This window comes from Aegilops tauschii, chromosome 5 (genome assembly GCF_002575655.3).
Source record: "Aegilops tauschii subsp. strangulata cultivar AL8/78 chromosome 5, Aet v6.0, whole genome shotgun sequence".
NCBI lineage: Eukaryota > Viridiplantae > Streptophyta > Magnoliopsida > Poales > Poaceae > Aegilops > Aegilops tauschii.
Genome location: NC_053039.3, coordinates 283,060,274 through 283,071,228, shown reverse-complemented (window position 1 = coordinate 283,071,228; position 10,955 = coordinate 283,060,274). Strand labels below are relative to the sequence as shown.

At 45.6% G+C, this 10,955-nt stretch overlaps 1 long non-coding RNA gene across 2 annotated transcripts; it reads left to right on the top strand.

Annotated features, from left to right (window-relative positions):
* The first annotated feature begins 6,369 nt into the window (after positions 1-6,369).
* On the top strand, positions 6,370-9,879 carry LOC120964894 (uncharacterized). Of its 2 annotated transcripts, none has more exons than XR_006664115.2 (2): positions 6,370-7,190; positions 7,888-9,879. It is a non-coding gene; the product is annotated as an uncharacterized lncRNA (long non-coding RNA). The 2 variants fall into 2 exon arrangements; XR_005757124.3 differs by lacking the exon at positions 6,370-7,190 and adding an exon at positions 7,197-7,473.
* Positions 9,880-10,955: the final 1,076 nt, after the last annotated feature.

The window sequence follows — 10,955 nt, the reverse complement described above, 5'->3', positions numbered from 1 at the left end:
TCATATGACAAACTGATGACAAACCCTGCCTGTTCTACAATCATAGGCATTACATATTTTGAATGGGAAAAGCTTGTCAAAGTTTAATCATTGATGTTAGCAAGAAGACATTAGTTTAATATATTGGAATTGGAAAACCTTGTCAAATTTTGCTCATTGATGTTAGCCATAAGACATGCATTTGCTATTTTTGAGTGGGACGCCCTTTGCTGTGAGCAACGTCGATCGTTCTTTCCTATTCCTGGCTTCAGTTCAGAAGTAAATATTTACTCTGCTGAGATGCATAGTCACATGAATGTTGACTTATGTAAGGTATTTCAAGAGTTTGTTCTGAATGTTGTCTATGTAATGCCAGGCCTTGTGAGTTTGATTGCAAAGTTAAGCTTGGAATGCTGTGGCATGCGGAATCGCGAGCTGTTCACCGTGCCTCCTGAGAATAATGCTTCATATTGTTTTGCATGTTGAGCTAATGCCTGTGATTTGCATGTTAAGAAGATCATCTCTTCTGTTGTTTCTGTGCTTAAGAAGTTCATTGTCATATGTTTCATTCATAGCCTATACGACAACTCGGGTAGGTTAGAGGTGAAACCATATGATCTTCCGACCAACTCATCATCTTAGGCCGTGATTGGATCGTCGTTTTCCAACCAAAACCGCTTGTAAAACTGATGCTTGTAAATAAAAGCAGATGGTCTTGGGCGAAGCGCTTGGTTGGTCGATTTCGACTAGTAAAATATACACTGGTCTCTCAAATTACAGGCGTAACAAGCCGGTTTTCGTTACAGACCTCGGGCCCTCAGTTTCATTACGCATGTATTTTACGCGTTGTTTCCGATGATGAGTAAATTACACTTGTATCTTAATACAGGTGTGAAATAAACCAGAGCTCCCAAGCGCGGCCTTACCGTTTCATGCCGTCTCGGTCTCTCGAAGGTGCTCATAGGTGTCCGATGATCCTGCCTTCCTGAATGAGGAGCGGGCGCTGTATCAGACCATCCGTAGGGCCCGCGAGACCCTCTCCATCGTCCTTCGAGTTGTTGCGCTCGCCTTGGCGCCGAGCATTGTCAACATGGTCAACGAACATGAGGATTTAGGAGATGACTTTATTTTGACTGGATGACAGTAGGGACCCACTAGGGCCATAGCCGTACGTGCGCAAATTCCTCCTTATTATATACAACTATATAATTTTTTTTGCTTCCTCCTGGTTTCCTGACATCATGGTCCCACACCATCGTCAACCTATATAGTCAATAAACGAGAGAATTGTACAAGGAGTGGCCGACAGTTGTGACCCAGCAGCTCGAGCAATATTTGTTTTTTCGGTGTAAGCGGAGTTTTTCTTGAGCGATGTTTTTGTTGTTGTTCAGAGGAGCAGGGTATCAACTGGGCGGGCTGTGGCCCGTCTAGCCTAGGCTATTATTTTATGTCAACCAAATATCCAGCCCAGATATTAATTTTTTCAAGGTGAAAATGGCTAGCCCAGCTATACTTTTTTGCGGAATACCCAACCCAGGTCAACTTGTTATTATCCGCCCCGCTGGGCTCTAAATCTTTCCTATTAGGCCTAACAAGAAAATGGGCTTTAAGAAATAATAAATGAGATGTAATTATAAAAACTGGGCTGTAAATATACAAAAACGCACCAAGCAGGTAATTAGTTTCAAAAATATTAATGTTTGAATTTGGAAATCTTCATTTCATTACTTATTGCACGCATTATTTTTTTAGATTTTTACCTAATACAAATTCATTTTGAAATTATATTTAATCTGACTCGAAATTTCGGGATTTTTTTCCGGATTCCATCAAAATGTGGGATTTTTGGTTGAATTCTGTTTTGAGAGGTTGGTTTAAATTATTAATTATTGTCCTGGCTAGAAAATGGGCTGTAATTTTAACAAACTGTAAATGGGTTGTAGTAAATTCCATTAGAATTCAAAAATGGGTTGTACACTATTACAAATCGCAAATGGGCTATATGCTCTCTGCCACAGATGTGATGCTCACTTGTGGGCCTACTATTTTTTTGAGAATTATAGTCAGTGACGCGTACGGAAGGCTTGTGGGCCTACTAAGGCGTACGGAAGGCTTTGTAAACTTATAGTCAAGAAACGATTCTAGCAGAAGTGGCCGTTGGATGTCCATCCAACGGCTGTAGTGCTTCTTCAATCTCGGATATTCTTGCTCAGCCGCCCAAACCACCGCCGGCGGTACTGCCTGCTACCGCCTTCCGTGGCCGGCTGTGTTGCCGCGCAGGCTTCATCGGTCCACTCTAGTCCCAAACATCGTCCAGGCCATTCCTCTACTCACCAACACCTCATGTTCTTCACCGGTGACGGCAGCCTCACACCGCAGCCGAACCAGTGAACCCTCGTACTCCCCTTCGCGTGGGCATCCACTGTTGTGTCTTCGCCAGCTCCGGGTCATTCCCTTCGTAATACTCGCCATCGTTCACTGCGTTGGTTCTCTCGGCGCGGCGTGGTCAACTTTGTCAACAAACGACAACCATCGGGGACAGAGATCCAGTGCCTTGCCCATAGCAAGGCACAGCGTAACTGGCGGCCAGCCATCTGTTGGATCAGGGGGCAGCTTAGATGAGGCATGTACGTGAATTGGCTGACAGTAGGGACGCACATTGCCCATGGCCGCACGCAGCAAGTGCCCCGTATTATGCACACAAAAAATCTCCCCCTGACAGGTTTGACCCACTAGCTACATCTTCGCACGCAATGAAGTGCTTCCTTTGTTATGCAGAAATAGAAAGTTTCCTCTCCATGACAGCTGGGGACCACCAGCTTTATTATGACCCTTTTCGTGAAAATATAGATTGTACCGAAGATCCTAAATTGTTTTCTTTTTATTCGAACTCGAAAAAGAAGAAATAAAAAAACTAGAAAACATCTTCGCACGCAAGGAAGTGTCACCTTATTACGCGAAAAAAAATTGATTCCCCCTGCTAACTGGGACCCACCAGATTTGTAGGCTGACTTGTGGGCATACTAAGTTAACGCGTACGCAAGGCTTTGTCAACTTAGTCAATAAACGATTCTAGTTGCACTAACCGTTCGATGTTAATCCAACGGCCAAACTGCGTCTTCAACCTCTAGTCTTGTCGCTCTAGCCGCCCAAACCTGCGCCCGCCGTACCACCTGCTCCAGCCTCCCGTGGCCGGTTGTGCTGTCGCGCAGGCCTCACCGCCCAACCATACTATTACTGGCTAGGCCTTCCCGCTACTCACCCACACCCCCTGTTATTCTCTGGAGACGGCAGCCTCAAACCGCAGCCGAAGCAGTCAATCCTCGTTCATCTACTGCTGCGTATTCCATGGCTCCGGGTCATTCCCTTCCTAGGTCGCGCCATCCTCCACCACTTTGGCGCTCTCGGGCGGTACGACATCGTCAGCACGGTCAACGAACGACAGCCATCAGAAGAGTACTGTAAGTGGAGAGCCTGATAGCTGGGTCCATGACCGCACGCAAGGAAGTGCCTCATTACGCGCAAAATAATGATTCCTCCACCTGACACCTCGGACCTACCGGAAGGGCCTCTGTATTTCGCGAAAAAAACGTTTTCCCCCGACAGCTGGGACCCGCCAGCTTTATCTTCGCACGAAAGGAACTGCCTTCTTACCCCCTGACAGCTGGGACCCACCAGGTTGAATCAAAGGTAGCGTTATCTGTCCAGTCGCGAATGTGTATGTACATAGCGGTCGATCGGTGTCTCTGCAGCGACGTACTGTGGCCGAGTAAGGAGCGACACGTGTTGAAGTAGAGGCGCCGACGTAGCATGTCACGCAGTCCCGTCTATATCGTGTACACGTACGTACGACCATGCTGCAACATAGTAAATACGGCTACGTACGTACATACGGGCGGAGTCTCTAACACGTACATCGACTAATCCTGTTCATCGAAAACCAACTGGCTGGGTCGGAACGGAGAAACTGATCCACCGGACGGGCCACCATATTTCGCGAAAAAAGTTTCCCCCTGATTGCCGGGACCCACCAGCTACATCTTCGCTCACAAGGAAGTGCCTGATAGTCGGGACCCACCTGGTCGAAGCATACGTAGTGTTGTCATTTTGGTCGCGAACGTGTATATACATACTGGTCGATCGGTCTCTCTACAATTATGAGCCGTGGCCGAGTAAGTAGCGGCACATGTCATAGTAGAGGCCCCACGTAGCAGTTCAGGCTGTCCCGTCTAAACCGTGTACACGTACATACAGCCACACACCAAAAAATACGGCCACGTAAGTACATACGGGCGGGGTCTCGAACGCCTACTCACGCATACGTACGGTCAGGGCTCGTGTACATGGCTGGGTCAGAACAGAGGAACTGCGTCGTGTTCACTGGGAGGCAATGGAATACGTCATGTTCATCGCGAGCCAACCGGCTTGGACGGAACAGCTGATCGAAATGAGGCCTGGCGTACCGTAGAACGGAGGAAACGGCCTTGTGTTCGATCGGCCACGGTCGAAACGGGATCCTATTCATCGGGAGGGGTATGGCGTACCGCAAAACGGAGGAAACAGACTTCTCTTAGACCTCCTACGATCGAAATGGGGTCCTGTTGATCGGAGGGGTGTGGCGTACCGCAAAACGGAGGAAACAGACTTGTCTTGGAGCGCTACGGTCGAAACGGGGGTCCTGTTCATCGGGAGGGGTGTGGTGTACCACAAAACGGGACTCCACGGGATACTGTTCATCTCCATCGTCGACCTCCTCCACGGGCTACTGTTCATCCACCGTCGACCTCCTCCAGCCTCCACCTACGACTGTTCATCCACGGGCTCCTGTTCATCCAGCCTCCACCGCTCCTCCACCGGCTACTGTTCAACCAGCCCTCTCCACGGGATCCTGTTCAACCTCCCCTCCACGGGCTACTGTTTTCCAGCTCTCCACCGGCTACTGTTCAACCAGCCCTCCACGGGGTCCTATTCATCCAGCCCTCCACGGGGTCCTGTTCATCCACCCCCAACCGGCTCGATCGGGGTCCTGTTCATTCAGCGGCAACGGCCTCTACTACCACGGGGTCCTGTTCATCCAACCCCCCATCGGAAACTGTTCATCCAACCCCCCCAACAACGCTCACTGTTCATCAAGAGGCGGCATCGATCGGCTTCAGTTAGCAGCAGTAGCGAAGGAATCACTCGGGTTCAGTTAACAGCAAGGGATCGATTGCTCGGGTTCAGTAACATAGCTAGTGCAATCGCTCGGGTTCAGTTAGAGCCCAACGCCTCGCTCGGGTTTAGTTAGAGCCCGACGCCTCGCACCCACGCGCGTACGTGTACGAGAGAAACGTGCATCGCTCAGCTCCCGACCACCCACCGTAACCGGGAACTCCCCGATATTTTCCTCGCCCTCGCTTCTACCATGGTTTTTTCTGTCATGGACGTCCCAAAGAATGTCATGCAGCCGCGTCTCCGACCCGCCCAGGACGAAAAGCCCATTTTCTGTCATGATTTTTTGTCATAGAAGTACGAGCCCACCACATGTATGATGATCCCGGTTTTTTTCACAATTATTGTCATAGAAGTGTCATAAGCATGACAGGAAAAAAAATTATTCGGCCCAAAATGTCACGGATGTGTGTTTTTTTGTAGTGGTACACATCAATAACATGTATATTAAATATAACTTTGTTCACTTTGCCATCCTTCTTATCCGTCAAATACTTGGGGCAGTTCCGCTTCCAGTGACCAATCCCTTTGAAGTAGAAGCACTCGGTTTCAGGCTTAGGTCCAGACTTGGGCTTCTTCCCGGGAGTGGCAACTTGCTTGTCATTCTTCTTGAAGTTCCCTTTCCTTTCCTTTGTCCTGTTTCTTGAAACTAGTGGTATTGTTAACCATTAACATTTGATACTCTTTCTTGGTTTCTTCCTTCACGGATTTCAGCATCACGAAGAGCTCGAGAATCATTTTCGTCATCCCTTGCATATTATAGTTCATCACGAAGTTCTAGTAGCTTGGTGAAAGTGACTAGAGAACTTTGTCAATCACTATCTTATCAGGAATATTAACTCCCACTTAATTAAAGCGATTGTAGTACCAGACATTCTGAGCACATGCTCACTGGCTGAGTTATTCTCCTCCATCTTGTAGGCAAAGTACTTGTCAGATGTATCATACCTCTTGACACATACATGAGTCTGAAATACCAATTTTAGCTCTTGGAACACTCATATGCTCTGTGGCGTTCAAAACATCTTTGCAGCCCCGATTCTAAGCTGTAAAGCATGGCGCACTAAACTATCAAGTAGTCATCATACCGAGCTTGCCAAACGTTCATAACGTCTGCATCTGCTCCTGCAATCAGTCTGTCACCTAGCGGTGCATCAAGGACATAATTCTTCTGTACAACAATGAGGATAATCCACGGATCACGGACCCAGTCCGCATTATTGCTACTAACTTCTTTCAACTTATTTTTTTCTAGGAACATATCAAAAATAAACGGAGAGCTACTTCGCGAGCTATTGATTTACAACATAATTTGCAAATACTATCAGGACTAAGTTCATGATAAATCTTTCCCTAATAATAAAGCGATTATCGGTTCTGCCCACCCGCTCACCGTCACCGCTCTTTTGCTAAAAGCCCCCCTATGTTTTTCAGTAATACAACCCGCAGTCCTTGTTTAAGTGATCTGGTAAAACGCTTCGTTTTTGCACAAGACACCCTGTTGTTTGGAGTATTGAACCCGCGGTCCGAACAGATTTGTGTAAAGTAAAAAAAACGCGACCACAGGAGGAGCACGGGCTCGCCTCCTCTCCCTCTCGCGCACTAAGCCATCGTCGCCGCACCCGCCGCCGCCTATGCCGTCCGCTTCCGGCGACCTCCGGCGCGGCACAGCACGCCCCCGAGCTCCCCACAGTCCGCGCCTCCCTCCACTCCGGCCATATTCTCCGCCCCCGTCCTCTACCGCCCGCTCTCCCGTGGCTAGGGTTTCGGGCAGGGCTTCGCCGGAGCCACGAGCGCGATGACGGCGGCGGTGGCTTGAAGCCACGAGCGTGACGAAGGCTGGGGAAAGAACGGAAGCACTACTACTCGCGATGACAGGATGGTGCGTGCGCTGCCCCAAGGCCGGAGCCCACCGAGTCGTGCAAGCAACCCGGCTGCTTCCTCCAGTCGTCCGCCCCCCCCCCCCCCCCCCCCCCCCCCCCCCCCATGGCTACATCTTGGTGAGATCCCTTCCACCCAATCCTCTCCCCCTTTATTTTTTTTAACTGAGTCCCAAGTCCTTGATCAAACCATGCTCCTCTGCTCCTGTAGGTCTCGCTTAGATACCAGTACAGTGCAGATTGCTTTCTCTATTCAATTGATTTGGTTGTCTATGTATTACCTGAACACCAAGGGAACCAACTTACATGGCGTAATGGATGGAGATCAGTAGATGTTTTCCTGATCTGTTCACTTGTTTTTAATAGTTCCCGTCAGATTACAAGCATGGGCTTTGTGCAATAGGTAGAAATCTATTTGTAATCAATCAAAGATAATGAAAATGTTTACTGAAATCTTTTCTAAGTGTTGATCCTATGAATTTCTTTGATTGGAAGTCCAACGATGATCTCATCTTATTAGGAACTCACTTTTCAAACATATGCATTGGTAGTTTTTGTCTCTTTGCTTTTGCCTTCTGAACATACTGGATTGCACTCTATCGGAGATGGCACAGTGCTGCAAACAACTAATTATAGTAGTTAGCAAATGCAAATCATTGTATATTGTTAGTTATGTGTCTTTTCATATGAAATGCTATTATTTTGGGGAAAGGCATTTGACTGAGTTTTAATAAAACTCCTTAGATTTTGTATGGTGAGATTGTCTTCAGCAAACAAGATCTGTATTGTTATTGGGGTTCTTTTATTTTTGTTCTAGGTGTTATTGGGGCGCATTTTTTAATGGTTGGAAACAAGATGTTGCTGGTGTTGGAGCTCACAGAGAAGGGTATTATGATAGTCTACTTACTTCTGAAGGCGCATTAGAATATAGTGGATGTCCAGATTCATTGGCCTCAGAAAGATAGTGATAAAAATCCTGAAGTATTGTTCGCATTTTCCTCTAAAAATGGAAAGAGCAAATATAAAGAAGGTACACAGTCCTGTTCATTGTCATGGAAAATTATTATCCTTTTTGTTATCCTGAGTAATTGTTGTTGGATGCTATTTGCCTCTTTGAAAAACATCTGATGTAAATTTGTTGTACTCCAAGTCTCCAACTCACATACCCTACGACTAGACCCAAAACGTACTACTAAATGGTTCAAAAAACATTGCATGTTATTTTAAAAGTCTTGATCAATATTCTCGTGTTCCTGTGATGTAGTAGACAATTTTCTATGCTTGGACATTTTTAACTTTTCTTATAGCAACTATTGCTCTAAAATTCATTGCTGGTCTCTTACTTCTATTGATGGCAGAAGAGAAAACATTTGGGTACACCCACCAGGATAGTTTGTTCTACCTTCTACGTTTATCTTTCTTTGGGGTTGCAGACCCTAAGATATCAAGATAGCTCATTTAAATAGTATATTAAATCTCTTGATGGTATAACATGGCATTGGCAGGAATTATTGATGACTACTTTGATGGATACTTTTCTGAAGAAATGATTGTCCCGGGTACTGTGATGCTCGCAGTTCTATATTTTTTAATGCTTGCATATGCCATTGTGGTACAAGAGTACTGCCAGATTTTGCAATGTTCATGATTCAGATTGACCATGATTGATACTGTTGTTTAAGATCATAAACTTTGTCAGGGTTGATTAAATAGGCACATTTGATTTTAGTTGCAGACCCTAAGATATCAAGAAAGCACTGCTACAAATTTAGAACTAGGATGTAGTTTTTCATAGTTCCTGTCAAGTATGCTTATTTGCAATCTAGGATCACAATTGTAAGGTTAATCCTTTTAGTTGTGTAGCATTGCAAATCTCAGGTCTTGAAATTTTCCTACCATACCAGGTAGGATTTGCCTTATTTTGTAATGAGCAAACAAAAAATGTTGTAAATATAACAAATAATTATGTGTAGTAGTATATGGTTGGAAATTCCTTTCTTGTTCAATGCATATTAGAGTGGAATTTGTATTGTTTGGTCTGCATTCGCAGTCAACATGGGGTGCTGAAGTAGTGTAAATTGTTTGAAGTTGCCTTTTGGCCAGTATATATAAGGATGGAGTACTGTACGGTTTGGTCTTCCTTTTTGGTCTGTATTGTTGAATTGACACCCTTAAGCTCAGTGTGCTATTGTTCTTCGTCGGTGTGGAGCTAGCCGTCGCCGCTATGGTACATGTACCTGTTGCCTCCGCTTGATGTAGTTCGTGATGGACATAGACATGGGAAAGTCGCGACGGAGATCCCCCACTTCAACCCGCGGATCCTGGGTGACTGTGGCGGTCGGCCGGTGACCGAGCTCAAAATCCGGTTCAGCTTCAATGGTTGGCTGCGCTCCAGTGCGAGGGGTGGTGGCGCTTCGAGGAGGAGACAGCTGCGTCCCTTCGTCAGTTGCTTTGTGTACTTCTACTTTTCACTTTCAGAATCAATTTGTGATTCCATGGTGAGTCATTACCAACGAAATTATGGGGAATTCTGCTCTAGGCAGCAGTCCAGGAAGCAACAAGCTCCGTCTCTTTGGTGTTCCAATAGTGGATATCACTGGAATAGCTAAAGGATTTAGTTGTAACACTTTCTCTGAACTTTACTCAACAAGCAAGTTTTCCAAAAATTGAAGTCGAATTTTTCAGGGTTCCTATACATATACACAAATAGTGGGAAATTAATCGTCCTTAGATATTGTTGTGCTCTTTTGAAAAGCGGGTCTGTGTATACAACATACAGTGGATTTCATATATATAATTATATATACTCTAGGACCTATGGTGCCCACTGCCCAGCAAGCATGAAATTTTTTAGCTTGCAGTTTTGTTAACGCATCGCTATGCTTTGATACAAAGTTCAGGCGTGGTGCCAGCTTATTGATGAATTATCCCCAGCAAGGTACTCCCTCCGTTTCAAAATAGATGACCCAACTTTGTACTAATTTTAATATAAAATTAGTACAAAGTTGGGTCATCTATTTTGAAACGGAGGGAGTACATATCTAAGTCTTGGTTGGTCAGTTGTTGCACGCCTAACTAAAATCTGTCCTTCAGGATTTTCTTATAGGTTTAAACGACTTTTCATCATTATAATCGCACCATTGTCCATACAAATGACGGACTGAACCTGGCCATGGACCCTCCTGTCTGATATAAAAAATCCATGAGACCTAGCATAGCTAGCCAGCTCATGATCTACTTGGTTGCACTCTTGACGCATCAGGGATGTGCAGCACTACTGAAAACGATTCATCTGCTTCCTAATATCCACATACCCAACAAATAGTCTTTATCTGCAGGTCCCAGCGAATTGCAGCGCCTCAAAAACTATCGGGCCAGTTACCATTCATGTGGATGAGTGAGAGCAAGAAACAGCCTCAGCTTCTACTTCCTCGGTGGTGTCCGAGCACTGTCGGAGTTAAGTTCCCATTGAGAACAACACCTGTCCTTTGTACTGGAATGATTATTCCTGTTGCAACGTACTCCTTAGTACTTCCCATTATCTATGGGTATGTAACCTTAATGGAAATCGTATGTTTCTGAATATTGCCATATATGCTTCGCTTGATTTTTCCGCACACCCAAAGTCCTATCAATCAATGTGTGAGCGGGTGATTAGATTGAAAAAAATACAATTTGAAATTTGATAAGGAGTCCTAATGGACGTGTATATATATGCATGTGTTGTTTATATCTGAATCGAGAGAAAGTATAAAAACAATATACACTTATGTGCTTTGTCTAGAGGCGTCCTGATGGAAACCTCTAATACCACGAGGCCACAACAGCGGAGCAGTGTGCATTTTTTTTCTCTTTTTCACAAAACGCCGAGCAGTGCGGTTGTTC